This window comes from Zalophus californianus, chromosome 4, assembly GCF_009762305.2.
Source record: "Zalophus californianus isolate mZalCal1 chromosome 4, mZalCal1.pri.v2, whole genome shotgun sequence".
NCBI classification, from domain to species: domain Eukaryota; kingdom Metazoa; phylum Chordata; class Mammalia; order Carnivora; family Otariidae; genus Zalophus; species Zalophus californianus.
In genome coordinates this window covers 60,573,578-60,590,086 of record NC_045598.1, presented here as the reverse complement: position 1 = coordinate 60,590,086, position 16,509 = coordinate 60,573,578, and the positions used below count along the sequence as shown (strand labels likewise).

Genomic DNA, 16,509 nt, shown 5'->3' with positions numbered 1-16,509 from the left:
GTCTTTATCTCTCTCTCTCTCTCTCTCTCTTTCTCTCTCTTTCCTTTCCTTTCCTTTACTTTGAGAGAGAGAGAGAAGGAGGGTGGGTGGACAGGGAGAGGAAGAGAGAGAATCTTAAGCAGTCTCCACTCCCAGCAGAGAGCTCAGTGCAAGGGCTCAAACCCACATCCCTGAGATCTTGACCTGAGCCGAAATCCAGTCAGTTGCTTAACCAACTGAGCCACCCAGACACAAAGGGTATTTTTCTATATAATATGTCACCTGCAAATAGAGACTGCTTTACTTCTTCCTTTCCAGTTTGAATGCTTTTATTTCTTTTTCCTGCCTAATTGCTCTAACTTCTAGTACTTGTTGAATAAAAATGGTGAGAGTGGGCATCCAAACCTTATTCATGATTACAGAGGAAAAGTATTTAGCATTTCTACCACTGAGTATGATCTTCGCTGTGGGCTTATTGTACATGACCTTTATTATGTTGAGGTACATTCTCTTTATACACAGTTTGCTGAGAGTTTTATTTCATGCATGAGATGTTGAATTTTGTAAAATTCTTTTTCTGCATACACCGAGATGACTCTAATATTTTTATCCTTCTCTCTGTTAACTGGCACATCAAATTGATTTGTGAATATTGAACCATCCCAGCATTCCTGGAATAAATCCCATTTGATCATGGTGTATGATTCTTTTAATGTATAGATGAATTTGGTTTGTTAATATTTTGTTGAAGATTTTTGCATCTATAGTCATGAGGGGTTTTGGCCTATAATTTCCTTTTCTTGTAGGTCCATGTCTGGTTTTCATATCATGGTAATGTTGACCTCATAAAATGAGTTTGGAAATGTCCCCTCCTCTTAAAACTTTTGGTATAGTTTGAGAATAAATAATATTAATTATTCTTTAAATGTCTGGTAGAATTCACCAGTGATACCATCTGCTCCCATATTTTGTTGTTGAGAGGTTTTATTCTTTTTTTCTTTGCTGTTTTTTTCATGTTAAGCCAAACTAAAGTTTTATCTAATTTATCTTTAAAAAAAGAAAAGAAAAACAGCTCTTAGTTTCATTGATCTTTTCTAGTGTCTTTTTATTCGTTAATTTATTTATTTCCACTCTGAGCTTTGTTATTTATTTCCTTGTACTAACTTTGGGCTTTTCTATTCCTTGATGTGTAAAGTTAAGTTTACCAGAGCTCTTTTTTCTTAATTTAGGTATTTATCATGGTAATCTTCTCTCTTAGAACTGTTTTTGCTGTAAACCATAAGTTTGGTATGTTGTATTTCCATTTTCATATTTCTCAATTTTTTTAAATTTCTATATTGGTTTCTTCTTTGACCTGTGTGCCCCCCCAAGTGGCATCCACATTTATTTTCCAGTTTTCTTGTTGTAATTGATTTCTACTTTCATACCATGTGGTTAGAAAAGATACTTGATATGATTTCAGTCTTTAAATTTACTAAAATCTGTTTTGTAGTCTAATCTATGATGTAACCTGGATAATTTTCCATGTGTCCTTAAGAAGAATGTGAATTTTGCTGCTGTTGGATGGAATATTTTGTAAGTTTCTGGTGGAAACTTTAAGAGGTAGTTAGATCATGAAGGTGGAACCTTTTTAAGACTAGGCAGGAAAGAGATGATCTTTCTCTATGCCATGTGAGGATAGAGCAAGAAGGAAGCTATATGCAAACCAGAAAGAAAATCTCACCAGAAACCATAATGGCTGGTACCTGGAACTTGACCTTCTCAGCCTCTAGAACTATGACAAATAAATGTTTATTGTTTATGTCTCCCAGTGTATGGTGTTTCATTGTAGCAGCTTAAACTAAGACAACTTAGAAAAAAATGACAATCCTTTGAAAAACAATGAATAAAAAATTACTCAAAAATGACATACAATGACTTTTAAAATTTGAATAGTTAAAGATATTGAGTTTGTAACCTAAATTTTTAAACAAAAAAAATGTTTTAAGAAAATTCTAGGTCCAAGGGACTAAATTGGTATATTCCACTGATTTTACATAAATTATTTAGAGAACAGAAGGAGGAAATGGAGATGCTACTCATATGAGTACAGGAAGCCTGCATTAGCATGATACCAAAACCAGAAAAAGACATTACAAAAAATGTAAAATAAGTAGTAATATACCCCATAAATATCAATACAAAAAATTCATAACCCAATGTTAGCAAATTAAATATAGCTATACACACAAATATATGCTGTGTGTGTGTGTATATATACACATGTGTACATATGTGTATATATGTATGTGTGTGTATACACAGACACACAGACACATACACACTACCATGACCATGACTGGGATTTAGGTCAATAATGCAATTGTTTTGATATTTGATAATCATTCAATGTAATTTTACACACTAAAACGAAAAATCATATGATAATCTTAGTAGATATAAAAACGTATTTGAATTTGGCAAAATTCAACACCTATCATGACAAAAATTTTCATCTAACTAAAAATAGAAATTCCCTCAGCCTGTTAAAGGACATCTATGAGAAATATACAGCTACTATTTTATTCAATGGTGAAAGACTGAAGACTCTTCCTCTAAGATTAGGAACACAGAAATAATATGTTTTCATTGTATGTGATATCCTTACTATTGCAGTAATGCTAGGTTAAATACATGTCAGGAAAAAGTAAAACTGTCTTATTTGTAGACTACAGGAATATGTACATAGAAAGTCCTACATATTCTACAAAATAATACTAAAACTAACAAATCTTATAATATTATTGGATATAAGGTCAATATGAAAATCAATTATATATAATTTGTTTAACAATGAAAAATTGGAATATAAAATGTTTATAATAGCATACAAAAACAAAATAATTTGAAATAATAATTTAAAAATTTGTGTAAGACTCTGCATTAAAAAGCATTGCTAAGTGGGGTGTCTGGGTAGTATAGTCAGTTAAGCTTCTGACTCTTGGTTTCGGGTCAGGTTGTGATCTCAGGGTTTTGAGATAGAGCTCCATGTTGGGTTCTGCACTCAGCATGGAATCTGCTTGGGATTCTCTCTCCCTGTCCTTCTACCCCTCCTGCTTGTGCTCTTTCTCCCTCTTTCTAAGGTAAATAAAGAAATCTTTAAAAATGAAGAAAAGCATTGCTGAGAAAAAGACCTTAAAAATTAATATGCCTCCAGTCTTGAAGTATTAATTCTAGTTCTTTTGATTTTTTGATAGTTGTATTGTCAGCTATGCTATGACTGCATTGTAACTGTAAAATACTATAGACTGTAATGTGCATCCTCTTTCAGTAATGTTAAAATGTAAGAAAAAAGACACCTTAGAATCAATTTAATTTCACAACATCTAATATTTTTTGAGCATTTATGAAGTACCAGAAATTATGAGTATTAACTATATCACATTTTCTCATTGAATCTTCTTAAGATACTGTCCTTATCTAATTTTACATAATGAAATTGAGACCTGTGGTCATATAATTAGAAATGGTCAACTTGAACATAGGCAATCTAGACAGAGCTAGAACTATAAACCACCATGTTATATTCCCTCATTTTAACAATCTAGATTTTCAGGAAGAAGAAATTATTATTTCCATTATAATATTCCCAAGCTATGGTCCCAGTTTTATAAAACATATGGAAATTACTCAAAACTATATACAAATTACTCAAGAGGTCATAGTGTTCTCAAGCCTGAAGAAAAACTGAGCTTGTGGGTTACTTGCATACGTTAAAACTTTGTATTCTTCCGGTTAGTTATAGTTCTCCAAATCATAAAGAGATTGTTAGAAGGCTACACACACTTAGACTTGGATTATGTATCAAATTGATTGTAGAGTATAGCAATTCCTATTGAATTTATTTGTATGTAAATGGGAAATAAGTTCCAATAATAATAAACAGAAAACACTGACAAGCAAAAATGAATCTTAAAAGCATATGATTCTTATTCAGAGAGCTTTCACTGTTTATAATTTGAGCTGAGCAAACACATGTTATATATTTAGTGCCCATTATAACCAAGTATTAGCATTATCCAGCAAATACTGTGAGAAAATTCCTACTTCCTACAGCTATAACTACAGATAGGAATGGAGACAATATATTTTGAGGAAGGTTTTCAGCACAGATTGCAACAGCAGGAGTATTTTTGCTCATTGTCATTTTATGTAACAGGATATGATAATAATAAACATAAATTATAAGAAATGGAAAATTATTTGCATTTTACCATAAAAATTTAATCCAAAGGAAACAAGCTGTTCTTTAATACATAGGAGGAGAAGGCAGTCTATTTATCATCAAAAGATATTTATCAAAATGAATTTCAATTAGTCTCATAAAATTGACAGTTTAAAACTTGTAATTCAGACAATAATCTTCTGATGTTATTTTAAAAAGTTAAGCAATTTGGAATCTCTAGCATGGACTCTAAAAGAAAGAGGGTATTTAGTATATTTATCATACACAAGAATGATTATCAAATATTACAAAAATACATTCAGGTTACTATGTAAGTTATGTAAACTTTGAGATTTGTGGAATATAATAAAAACAATGAAAAAAAAATCTCTAGTGAGAATGCTGCATAATTGTAGTTACTCCAACTACTCCACCATTAATGCCCACAATCACTAGCAAAATCCAAAACATTTGGAGCAGTTGAAGAAGTTATGGGTTTAATCCTGGAAGTTGGTGTTTCTGTCATTATTAGTGACAGCTTACTTATCATCTGATTGATTTTAAACTGAACGCAATTTCTTTCACACCCAGAAGCTGTAGGTCTCTACTAATCTGCATTGTTATCAGCCCTTTCAATTTCAGTAGGGCATTATTACTGCTTAACATTTATTACTCATTAAAAGAATTTCTACCAGATCTGTGACACTTTTCCCTATTAAATAGTTATTGTGCAAATTCCACTGAGTTGGGATGGGGGTGAGAGAGCCTGAGCAGGAAGCTGTGAAAGAGAGAAAAAAAGAAAAGGAAGAAAGAAGGATTGGAAGGAAAGGATAAGGAAAACAATATGACTTCAGATGGAGGAAGATCTATTAATTCATTACAACAGAAAGATGAAAATTACTCTGTGTCACATGTTAGAGAATGTTGAGTTCATCAAGCAGATGTTTCCTCAATAATGATAACTTGCACTACTTTAATACTTAATATGTATCAGACCCTTAACTATTATGAATCAATCATTCTTTATGTTACGGCATTCTGACTTCATCTTACACATACAAGAAAACTATTAAAAATAGTAGAACAGTCAGATGATGAGCTCAAATTTGTGATTTTAAGAAGATCATTTTACAATATCCACATTGGAGGGTTGGAAAGCATTGTAACCTGGAGAGACCAGGAAAATTGCTGTTACTAATAATAGATACATATCAAAGAGGAAGCTATGATAAATAATAAAGATAGAGTTAGCAGGAGTTTGGGTATGCATTCAAAGAACAGAAAAGAGGCCAAATAACTGAAGCAAAGTTGGAGTGGAAAATATAAGAAATAATGTCAGCAGGCCATCAGAGGAAATAGACACCATTATAAGGACTTTGGTCTTGATTCTGACATGAATTGTGATAGTTTTGTCTAGAGCAGTGTCATGATCTGACATGCATTTAAAGATTATTCTTGGTGATACATGGATGAAAGATAGTAAGGTTAGGAACAGAAAAAGAAAAGCCCGTTAGGAGGCTCTTGTCCTTAAAAGTGGAAGAGGAGCTCTTGCCCTGGACACTATTCTCACCTTTTTCTCAGTGAGAAATCCATGGAGCAAAGATGGTATCTCCACCTCTCACAACAGATTGCATCTCTCTCCTTCCTACTCTCTAGGTATCTGTAACCTGGAAATCAGGATCTATCATGACTATTTTCTCTTTGCCTTTCCAAGAACAGAACATTCCACTGCTATACGCAAGTCTAGCCTCATGGGCATATAGCCTGTGTGTGCAGTGTCACAGGGCCCCGCACTCAGAAGGGTTTGGTTTCATGCAGTGCTGTCCCTGTTCTAAAATTCTTAAAATTTGTGTCTTTGAACTTGTGCTTTGTAAGTCAAGTGTAGAGGGTAATAAAATTTTGCATAAGCAGAGGAGATACACACAAGTTGTATGTCAGTCAGTCCTTGCCATCTTATTCATATGTAGAGTTCGTGATGCCCCATGAACACAGAATTCCAGCGGACTCACAGTGCTCAGGAATTCAACAAGTTGGAAAGTGAGAATAAGGAAAGTGTTATATTTATGACTGAATTAAGGAGGGAAGGGGACTGATAGCCACAGAGGTCAGTCACATTCTTAGTTTGAATCAGAACTTGCTTTGCTTGCAGAAAGAACAAAATGGCATTCTAAGAAACACAAATAACCAAGGAACTCTATTATATCTTTTTCAATTTCTGTTACTTTTTGTATCAGCCAACCATGTACATGGAAAAATGGTAACATGAAAGGGAATAGAAGGAAAGGGCAACTTATAGTTCTTTTCCTTTCACTCCTTCCTTACTTATCAAGATGTGAAAAAACAGTTGATTTAGCATATGTAGCATTTCTACTGTTTTGGTAAGAACAAAAAGCATATGCATATACAAGCCAAAATCACAATTGTTTAATTACTATGATTCTGCATACAAGTTAAATGTTCTATTTGCATTTAAAACTGGCATTGCACAATATACAGATGAATGAGAAAATGTATGCTAATATACATTAAATCTCCTTTTTTAGAATGACATTAAATATCACAACACCATGGGCATAAAACAACAACAACAATAAAAGAAAAATAACAACAAAAACACCATAGCAAATTAAGAAAGAGACCACAGAAGAAAGAAAAAGCTTTATATTTAGTAACTTTAATTGTTTTTTTTTTTCCCTACTCTTTGAACAAAGTAGTCTGTATTTTGATTTTGTCCTGGACTCCACAAATATTTAACCACTCCTGGGTATATGTGGCCCAAGTCAGAGGGGTGGCTTTCAGAGATTGTGGATTAAACTTGAATGTTCAAGCTTAGTTTTCTTTGAATGAGCCCTACTGTACAGGATATAGAAGGATAGGGGGTGGTAAAAACAGAAGGACTCAGGCTAAAAACTGGCAGCTATGAGCCAAGGGGAACAACTTGGTTCTTTCTTTGCTGTCATAATTTATTTAACCATATTTGGAATATTTTAAACTTTTAAATATTTAAATATATGATAGGTGAGCTGCTATTCTATGCTTATCCTAAACCCACAAATGTTCAAGACAGGATTGCTATAATCTAGATGAGAGATGATGGTAGCATAAACTAGAAATAATGAGAAAAGCTTGGATATATTTTGAAAGTAAAACAACATTTGTTGTAGGAATTGAATGTGTGGTGTCCAAGAAAAGCAGACTCCAGGGATTTTAGCCCGAGGTACAGAAGCATAGAGGTGTATGGATATACAAGTTTGCTTACAGACATTGGGCTTTTTCCAGTTGTTGTTAATTATGAATAAAACTGCTATAAATATTCACTCACAGGATTTTGTGTGAACAAAAGTTTTCATTTCTCCTAAATAGATACCAAGGAATAAGATTGCTAACTTGATAACTATACTTTTAATTGCCAAATTTTCAAAAGAGCCATACCATTTTACATTCCCACCACCAAGTTATAAGAGTTCTAGTTGTACAACTATATTGTCAACATTTGGTAATGTTGGCTTTTAAATTTTATTTTTTATCATTCCCATAGGTGTGTAGTGGTATCACATAATGATTGTATTATGCTTTTCCTTAATGACTAATGAAATCGGATATCTTTTTATGTGCTTATTATTCATCCATCTATCTTCTTTGGTGAAATACCTGTTTACAACTTTGCCTAGCTTTTGTTGCTTTATTCGTTTTCTAATATTGAGTTTTATTAGAGGTTCTTTGTATACTGAGAATACAAATTGTCAGATGTGTGACTTTTGAAACACCCTTTGTGGCTTGTTTTTCCATTCCGCTGAAAATGTCTATCACAGAGCAAAAGTTTTAAATTTTGATAAAGTCCAATATATTAATTTGTTTATTTATGGATAATGTTTGGGGGTTTGTATCAAATGTTAGAACTAACAATATTTGGGGGGGAACAGTATGAAGATTGCTATAAAGGTATACTACTGAATGAGATTACCTAGGAATAGAAGAATATAGAAGGGTATAAACTTGAATACTATTCCCTAAAGTACTCCAAATTTTACATGTGAGAAAGATGAGAGATATCCAGCAGAGAAATAAGGATGGATCAGCCTGTGAGATAAGAACACAGAGAATGGGATTAAAAACCAGGGGAGTAAGTTGGAGGGGGAGACGAACCATTAGAGACGATGGACTCTGAAAAACAAACTGAGGGTTCTAGAGGGGAGGGGGGTGGGGGGATGGGTTAGCCTGGTGATGGGTATTAAAGAGGGCACATTCTGCGTGGAGCACTGGGTGTTATGCGCAAACAATGTATCATGGAACACTACATCAAAAACTAATGATGTAATGTATGGTGATTAACATAACAATAACAAATTATTAAAAAAAATTGATGAAATTGTTTTAGAAGAGAAAGGATGATCAGCTGTGTTAAATCTCCCTAAAAGTCAAGAGAGGTGGAGTCTAAGAGCTGATGTTGGAATAACAATGAGGTAGCTAATGGTGACTTCCAAATAAAGTAAACTTCTGATTGTTAATTCAAGAAGGCATCCACAAGAAAGTAAGTGTAGTCCATGCTTTTGAAAAATTTTTTCTCTTATATTACTGAACAAAATGTCTCAGACTGTAGGGGTGGGATTATAGGATTTTTTTTTTAAGTCAGGATGAAAGATATATCATGCTCTTACGCTAATGACAATATTACAGTGGAAATGGAGAAAGCTAATGATGTTGAAAAGAAAAAGGAAATATTGAGGAGTTTCTTCAAAAGAGTAACAAGCAATAGGATCTGTACCCACGGAGGGTTTGATCTTAGAAATGAGAGGACTAGTTTGTTATTAAAATATGAGGGAAGGCAAATAATGTGGGAATAGAACTGTAGATGGGATGGTGGATTTGTTTTGTTTGTAGAAACACACAGACATATTGTGACAGGTTTTTTTTAATTAAAATAAGAAACAAAGTATTGAGTCAAATTATGTCCTTTTATTGTGACTTTTATGTGAGCATTATTGCCACATCATTATGGATCCATATAGATAAAATCTGTTTTTGCTTTATTCTTTCTTGAAATGTTCACCTGGTTGAATGTTTTATTTTCAAATATTTTGAAGCTTAGAAAACTATCTCTCATTTCTATGCATGGTTTTGAGTTCTGAAACATACCCCATGCTAGCTCAGAGATTACCTAGTCCTAAATGTGCTTATTTAAAAGAAAAATAACTTAATTTGCCTAGTCCCTACTCACGCTTCTAGTAGCTTTATCGCATGGAACTAATCAGATTTCTCCTCCCAGCTCATATCACTGTTCCAGTTCTGACAACAAGATTGTCAGTTTCCATGAGTCATAAGCAATAGAAAATAACAGTGCCAATCTTCAGTGCCATCACTCTGGACTAGTTTTGTCATTGTTCTGACATTGCAGTACACAGAAATAAATCACTGCCAGTAGGATACATGTAAACCAAATCTGGAACTTCCAGATGGGATTAATTTTCTATTCCCTAGACCACACCCTTTCAGTTGTCTTGGAACAGTAGTGACTAATATAGAGGCTCTTCTATTTGCCTGGCTATAATCAAGTTAAGGAAACTTTTATAAGAATTTGTCAAAAAGACAAAAGTGTGACTGTGAGAACAAGCGAATAGTACTAAAGAACTTGAGATATTTGCCATGCAAATTATTTGATAACTGCATGGAATGTTCTTGGTACTTAAATATATGTTCAATAAAATGAGCTCAGTAACACAGAAGATAAATTATTAATACAAAACCCCAAATTTTAACCCAAACTCCTTCTACACAAGAACTTCCTCTTTTGCATTTGTTCTATCAAAGACCATATTAGCATAATTAATTCTACACAAGACATAGAAAACATTAAAAAAAATGTTTCAAAAAAATTCCTGGTTATTTGGGATTTGCTTCATTCTATTTCCCTATCTTAGAATTTTCTGGTAAGCCATATAGTAAAAAAATCCATTTGACTTTGTTAACTAAGTATTGTTAAGATTTATTAGACTTCTATTTTTCATAATGTGTCTATATCTATGTATCTACTTCAAAAAGAATATAAGTTACTTGGAACATACATTAAAATAGATGATCTAAAAATATTACAAATACTGTAGGACCAAATATTTAAGATTAGTATTTTCTATTTTAGCAATATTTTTAGGGATTTAAATGGTCTATAATGGAGGTAGAATGAGGAATTGTCATTTAGACACAATATGCAGAATCAAAGTTGTCTGCCTAACTTAGGGTGCTCTCTAAATATATAGTTAAGGAGTAAAAAATATGAAAATACTGTTTGTGAGGAGGTGTAGCATTGGAAGAATCCTTAAAGATTAAATGGAATGAGACTAATAACTTACATAAGTTTCTACCATTTGTTGAACAAATTGAATACTAAAATCTAGAAATTGTCAAAGATAAAATATGAGGCAGGAGTTGTAAGAACACAGATATGATATTGGTGTTTTCACAAGGCATGGTGTCATGTGGCATATGGGGAAAGGGGAGTGGAAGAAGGCTCATCTCCCACCCTAACACGTAAAGTCTCCCTAGAACGCAGGGAATGTCTTCATGCACACATACATGTTGTCTTGCCCTCCTTCTCTTCTTAAGGTCTTGATTATTTGACATTATGAGTGAGTAAATGCATTCATATTAGATTAGGCTCTGACAAATTTTCTGGGACAAGTTAATGCTTCCTGGGAGATGCACACATAAATGCACCATAATATGCAAATGACAATAAAATTACAGTCTGTAAGGGGTTCCTTATGAAATAGAGCTAACCATAATCAAGGTATTTGGAATACTGAAATTACAAGAGCAAAATGAGAGCCTTGACTGCTTGTCTATGTTGAATGGGCAGTGGGCACTTAAAGAGATGGAAAAATGAAATAAGGTAAAGCAAGAGAGACAATGAACTTTTCTTATTCAGAATGTTCTCTGAGTCTGATTGTCCCTATATTCTACCATATGTCTCCCATTAAATATTAAGCATTATTCAATCTGTAATAAAATCATAACCTGATATAACTAAAGACATCTAAAATACAATTGGGAAATGGAGACTCTCTTAAGGTTTTTGAAGATCCTTTCTGATTTAGACTTTGAATTTTATTCACATTGACACTGGCTCTGTCATGCCCAAAAAGACAATATTAAGGGAAAAAAGAAATATTGACTTATGTCTTCAGAGGAGTAATGTTCCAATCTATGTAAAAGTAGTATAGAATGTGATAAAGTTTCCCACCCACACTGAAAATAGATTGTCATGAGCAAGAAAAATCTTATAAGATCAGAGGACCCAATATAGTTTTAAGATAAAATCCTTCTAATTACAGAAATTATTTTCCAAATTGGATGAATAAATTCAATATACTTTTTGTGGTTACTGTTTTTTATTTTTTTTACTTCTTTGTATAGATAAAAGATAAATTGATAGGCACTACTGAAAACTGTAGTGTCAGTAGAAAACCCAACTTTGTAATAGTGAGTCTTCTACAACAGAAGGTAGTGCCTTCAAACAGATGTTAGATCTCTCCTGGCAGTGAGAACTTCAAAGCTGAATAAAACTCACAAAGGGTGTAATGTGGCATCAGCAAAGTCATTCAACTGCTAGGCATATCGTATATTTACTCCCAAATAGAGATTATATATCAGGCAATACAGCACAAAACCTTGAAGGGCTTCATTATTGCTTTTGATTTTGCTGATTGCTTATTAACTGACTCTCTTCAGCCACCTGGTTGTTCTAAATGAAAAGAATCCACTTGTATTCTAACTGATTATTGGCACAGTGATTGAAAGAGGGAATCATTCCAAGAACATGTTTAGTATGCCTTTGACCATGTGCAAAGCAACCAATAAGGAGGATAGCTTGCTGAATAGAGCCCATTACACTTGATACATCTGCAAATAACTGCAAATTGAAAGATTGCAAACTAATACAAAGACTACAAGGACACTCTAAAGAAGCATTTCTTATATTTAACTTCTCAATGGGCACAAATATGGAGGTCATGCTGTGAGTATTTGACACCTGTACCTCTCTTGGAATTCTACTTAAAATAATTTTAACTCTAACCATGAGAAAAAAATATTACTTTTATTTTAGCTAACATACCTAAACTTTAGCTAGCATGCCTTACCTAAGGCATTCTTAAGTATCCTAGTGATTCTGATAAACTACATCCTTTTAATGTTTAAATAGTTTTCAGACAAAAGCTTGGTTATAATGAATAGCCCTGAATGATTTCTTATATATCTTTATTCCAGCAGTAGTGTTGTGTCCCTAATATATGCTTTCCTTGTCATTTAGTTATATGCCTGGGTTGTTAAAATTTTCTCATGTCCACACCTATCTTTCTCTCTGTGTGGAAATACAGTCAAATTATTGCTGGAGCACTGTCTCAACACCGTTCCCATATTTTGCTTCCTACCAACACTTTTCATATACAGTGATGAAAGACAAGCAGGAAAGCACTGAGATAGGAGTTTTGTATGGAAATTGTATGGTAATCTCCACATAACCCAGTTTTAATGGTCCTAATCTCCTCCCCGTGAAACAGGCACTCCATTTATATGTAGGTCCTCAATTCTTTTTTCTAGGTCCATGGTGCCTGGTAATTGTTAAAAGTTAATAGTCTCATTGTAGAAAATTATCTCAATGAATCATCTCAATTCTAATAGGTCAACTATGACTAGATACTGTTGCATTTCCTACAAATGCAGATTTAATGTTGCCAAAATGGCAGTCTTCCCAACAGAGTACTCTCTGCCAGCAGAGGAACATGTCAAGTCATTGACTAAATTATCATTCTTATATAACCTTTACTTTTAAGCTTTAGTCATCCTTCTTTCTGGTGAGAAATTAGCCTTAAAAATGAAAAGAAAAAGGAGAGGTTTAAAAAAGGACAAATGCATTTTAAATCCTTCTTATTTTGTGTTTCTCTACAGGGCTTGCAAGTTTTCAAAAATTGTCAGAGCTAACACATAAGTTCTAGTGTGAAATAAAATCTCCTCAAGAGAAGACTATAAGGTACATTTTAATCTTATATCTTTCAGAGAACCCCATGTTTAAAATACAGATAGCATTCTAAAAGTATAGTAATTTTATAGGCTTGGGAATAAAAGGCTATAAGAGAATGTCAAACTGCAGGTCTCAAAGTGGCACTGAAGTGAAATATGATGGATTATTCCTGTCAGGATACTAGAATCTATATTCTTCCCTTACTGAATGCATACTCTCAAAGTCCAGCAATTAGGCTTCCATAAGATTCTTCAGTGTTTAAAGCTGGGCACAGTTCAACCAAGAGCAACAATTTTGCATCATTTGCCTTTAGACACAAGAAATTTAACAGTATTCTTCTATTAACTGACTGTACAACTGAGAGGGAGATGGCCTGGAAACTAGATATTAGATAAATCTGTAATGTGTTTTTCCCATTGTTATAATTGATTTGTTAGAGGAGGTTTAGTCATGTGACATCTTAGTTTTCTTCCAGAAGTTCTCATGTCTTACTGAGAATCATAATTGCATTGCTACTTGGCATTTGTAAGTTTATTTTTTTCAAAGTTAGTATAAAACAGAATTTTGATTTTTCCCCCTTATTTTCAGTTATCATTTCCTAAAGTTGCTGTGGAAGAAAAATTAATTGCATATGAGTGTTTTACACAAAATAATGGATTGAAGAGATGGACTAAGCAACCAACTGGCTTTTCAAAGTTTCTTGATAAAGAAAAGAAAAGGGTTAAAAATACATAAATTAAAACTTTTGTAGGGAGGGAATGAATCTGTTTTACTATGGAAACTTATCTATGTTCTCTTTCTACCTTTAATTACCTGCATTGTTCATTCATTCATTCATAAAGTCAACAAATATTTAGTGACCACTACATGACAGGAACTGGGCTATGTTAATGAACAGAGCAGGCAGTATTCTTGCCCTGATAGACCTTATAACTGAGAAATCAGATCCATTCCAGGAAGGAAGGCTTCTCACATACCCTGCACTCCCAATATGGGTTGCATCATATCTCTCTCTTTACCTCTACAAAGTGTTTGAAGATTCAGCACATTAAAACCAAAACCTGTTTTTCAGTTGTTGATGTTTGAGACTTTGGTTTTTAATGCATACATTTCTATTGTAAAAGAGAATAAGGATAAGATATCTGAGGGTATGAAGAAGAAACCTAGAATGAAACATACAAGGGAGAAGAACACATCAGAGGTTTAGCAAATGGGATCTGAGAAATCAGGGTCAAAATGTCAAGGAGTGACATTCCAGTATGTGATGTTGGCTCCAGAACCTCATAAGCTAAGAACTTAGAAGGAGTAGCCATTCATCTGTACCAGGACTTTCCAGCTTTCCTCTGAGAATGCTGATAGGAACAGTCTTTTTTTTTAAAGATTTTATTTATTTACTTATTTGAGAAAGAGAGAGTGTGTGGCAGGGAGGGGCAGAGAGAGAGAGGGAGAGAAAAGTCTTAAGCAGGCTCTGCACTGAGCATAGAGCCTGAGGCAGGGCTCTGATGACCTTGAGATCATGATGCATTTTTAAATCTCCTCTCTTCTCTCCCCACCCACCCCTTTATTTCTCTCTCTCCACCTCCCCCCTTTCCCTCTCATATACACACAAATATTTTTCTCAGAAGGATTTTTAAAAGTGTTTAGTTTATGGGGCACCATAAACTAAACTCAGTCAGTTAAACTGAGTCAGTTAAACTGGCTCAGTCAGTTAAACGGCTACCTTCAGCTCAGGTCATGATCTCAGGGTCCTGGGATCCAGCCCCACATCAGGCTCCCTGCTCAGCCCTGCTCTGTTTGCTGCTCCCCCTGCTTGTGCTCTCTCTCTCTCTCTCTCTGTCAAATAAATAAATCTTTTAAAAAAGTGTTTAGTTTGTAAATACAATATCCAAGGAATAAAATTACAGACCATCAAATATATTGTGCATCTATCATCCTTTAAATAAAGTATGTATGTGTGCATGTATATGTACCTGTGTATATGTGTGTGTGTGTGTGTGTGTGTGTGTGTGTGTGTGTGTGTGTGTGTGTGTGTGTGTTACTATTTGGTTGACAGGACAGAAGGCCTCTGGTTTTGGTTCAGTTTCTGTACTATATTTGAAAAAGCAACAGAACCAAAAAGTGATGTCTCTGTCCAGAAGACCTACCAGGGTGAGTGTCTTTGGACTTTGCTATAGAGACTTGTTACTCAAAGTGTGGCTTATGGATCAGCAGCAACAATTTCACCTGGTTGTAGAACAAATAATGATGCTTCAAAGATACCTACCTATGTGTAACCATGAGAGTCTGTAAGTTATATGACATGGCAAAAAAGATTTTATATGTGTAATTAAATAAGATCCTGCATTATCCTGGAAGGCCCAATATAATCATAAGGATTTTTACAAGAGGGAAGAATGATTGTCAGAGAATTGGGATAAGACTATGCAAGCAGAAGTAGTTGTGATGGGAGGCCATGAGCAAAGGAATGCAAACAGAAGCTGGAAAGGGTAAGTTAACAGATATACCCTCAAAGCCTCCAGAAGGAATACAAACATCTGCAAACATTATTGAAACTGATTTTGGATTTCTGATCTCTAGAACTGTAAATAAGTTTGTATTGTTTTAATCCAGTATGTTTGTGGGAATGAGCTATAGCAGCACCAGAAAATTAATATGCCCACCTTGGAATTGATTAAAAATGCCATCTCAAGCCCCACTCCAGATTTACTAAATAAGAATCTGCATTTTAACAAGCTATCTAGTTAATTCATATGCACGTTAAGGTTTGAGAAGCACTGCTTAGCTTTAGAATCTTTTTAAAACTTACATTATTCACTTATCCAAGCAAAAGACTTAATCATATCGACCAGTTGCCAATGCATTAAAACTTTTGTCATGACACAGTAAAGCCATTTAAAATCAATGAGAAAATTACTGATCCAAGTGTTTCTTCTGTTTGCAGATCCAAAGTACTTATTTTGATTTCCTTACTATCTTGGATACATGGGAACTGAATTAAATAACAGGAAGCTACAGAATATGAACAAAAAGAAAAAAAAACTGTTAAACATTCAGATGTTTTCATCTGCAGATCCAGATACCTAATTAGCTAGATTTTTTTTTTTCTTTTTGGATTCAGATGTTTTGTTACAGTTTAATTTACTAGGCCGCTCTTGTCCTCTTTTGTTTCAGACTACTAAGGAAGAATTACATCACTGTAATAGGAGATGATCTCTAGTATTGACTTTATCACAAGACAAGCAGTTAATTCTCAGTAAATACTCACTGGCAATAACAAAGCCATAATTAAACTGTAACTACCTTTGACTGT

General features: G+C 33.9%; 1 long non-coding RNA gene across 1 annotated transcript; it reads left to right on the top strand.

Moving 5' to 3' along the window:
• Nucleotides 1-12,079: 12,079 nt before the first annotated feature.
• On the top strand, nt 12,080-16,224 carry LOC113919418. The gene is made up of 3 exons (XR_003518997.1): nt 12,080-12,194; nt 13,127-13,208; nt 16,141-16,224. It is a non-coding gene; the product is annotated as an uncharacterized LOC113919418 (long non-coding RNA).
• Nucleotides 16,225-16,509: the final 285 nt, after the last annotated feature.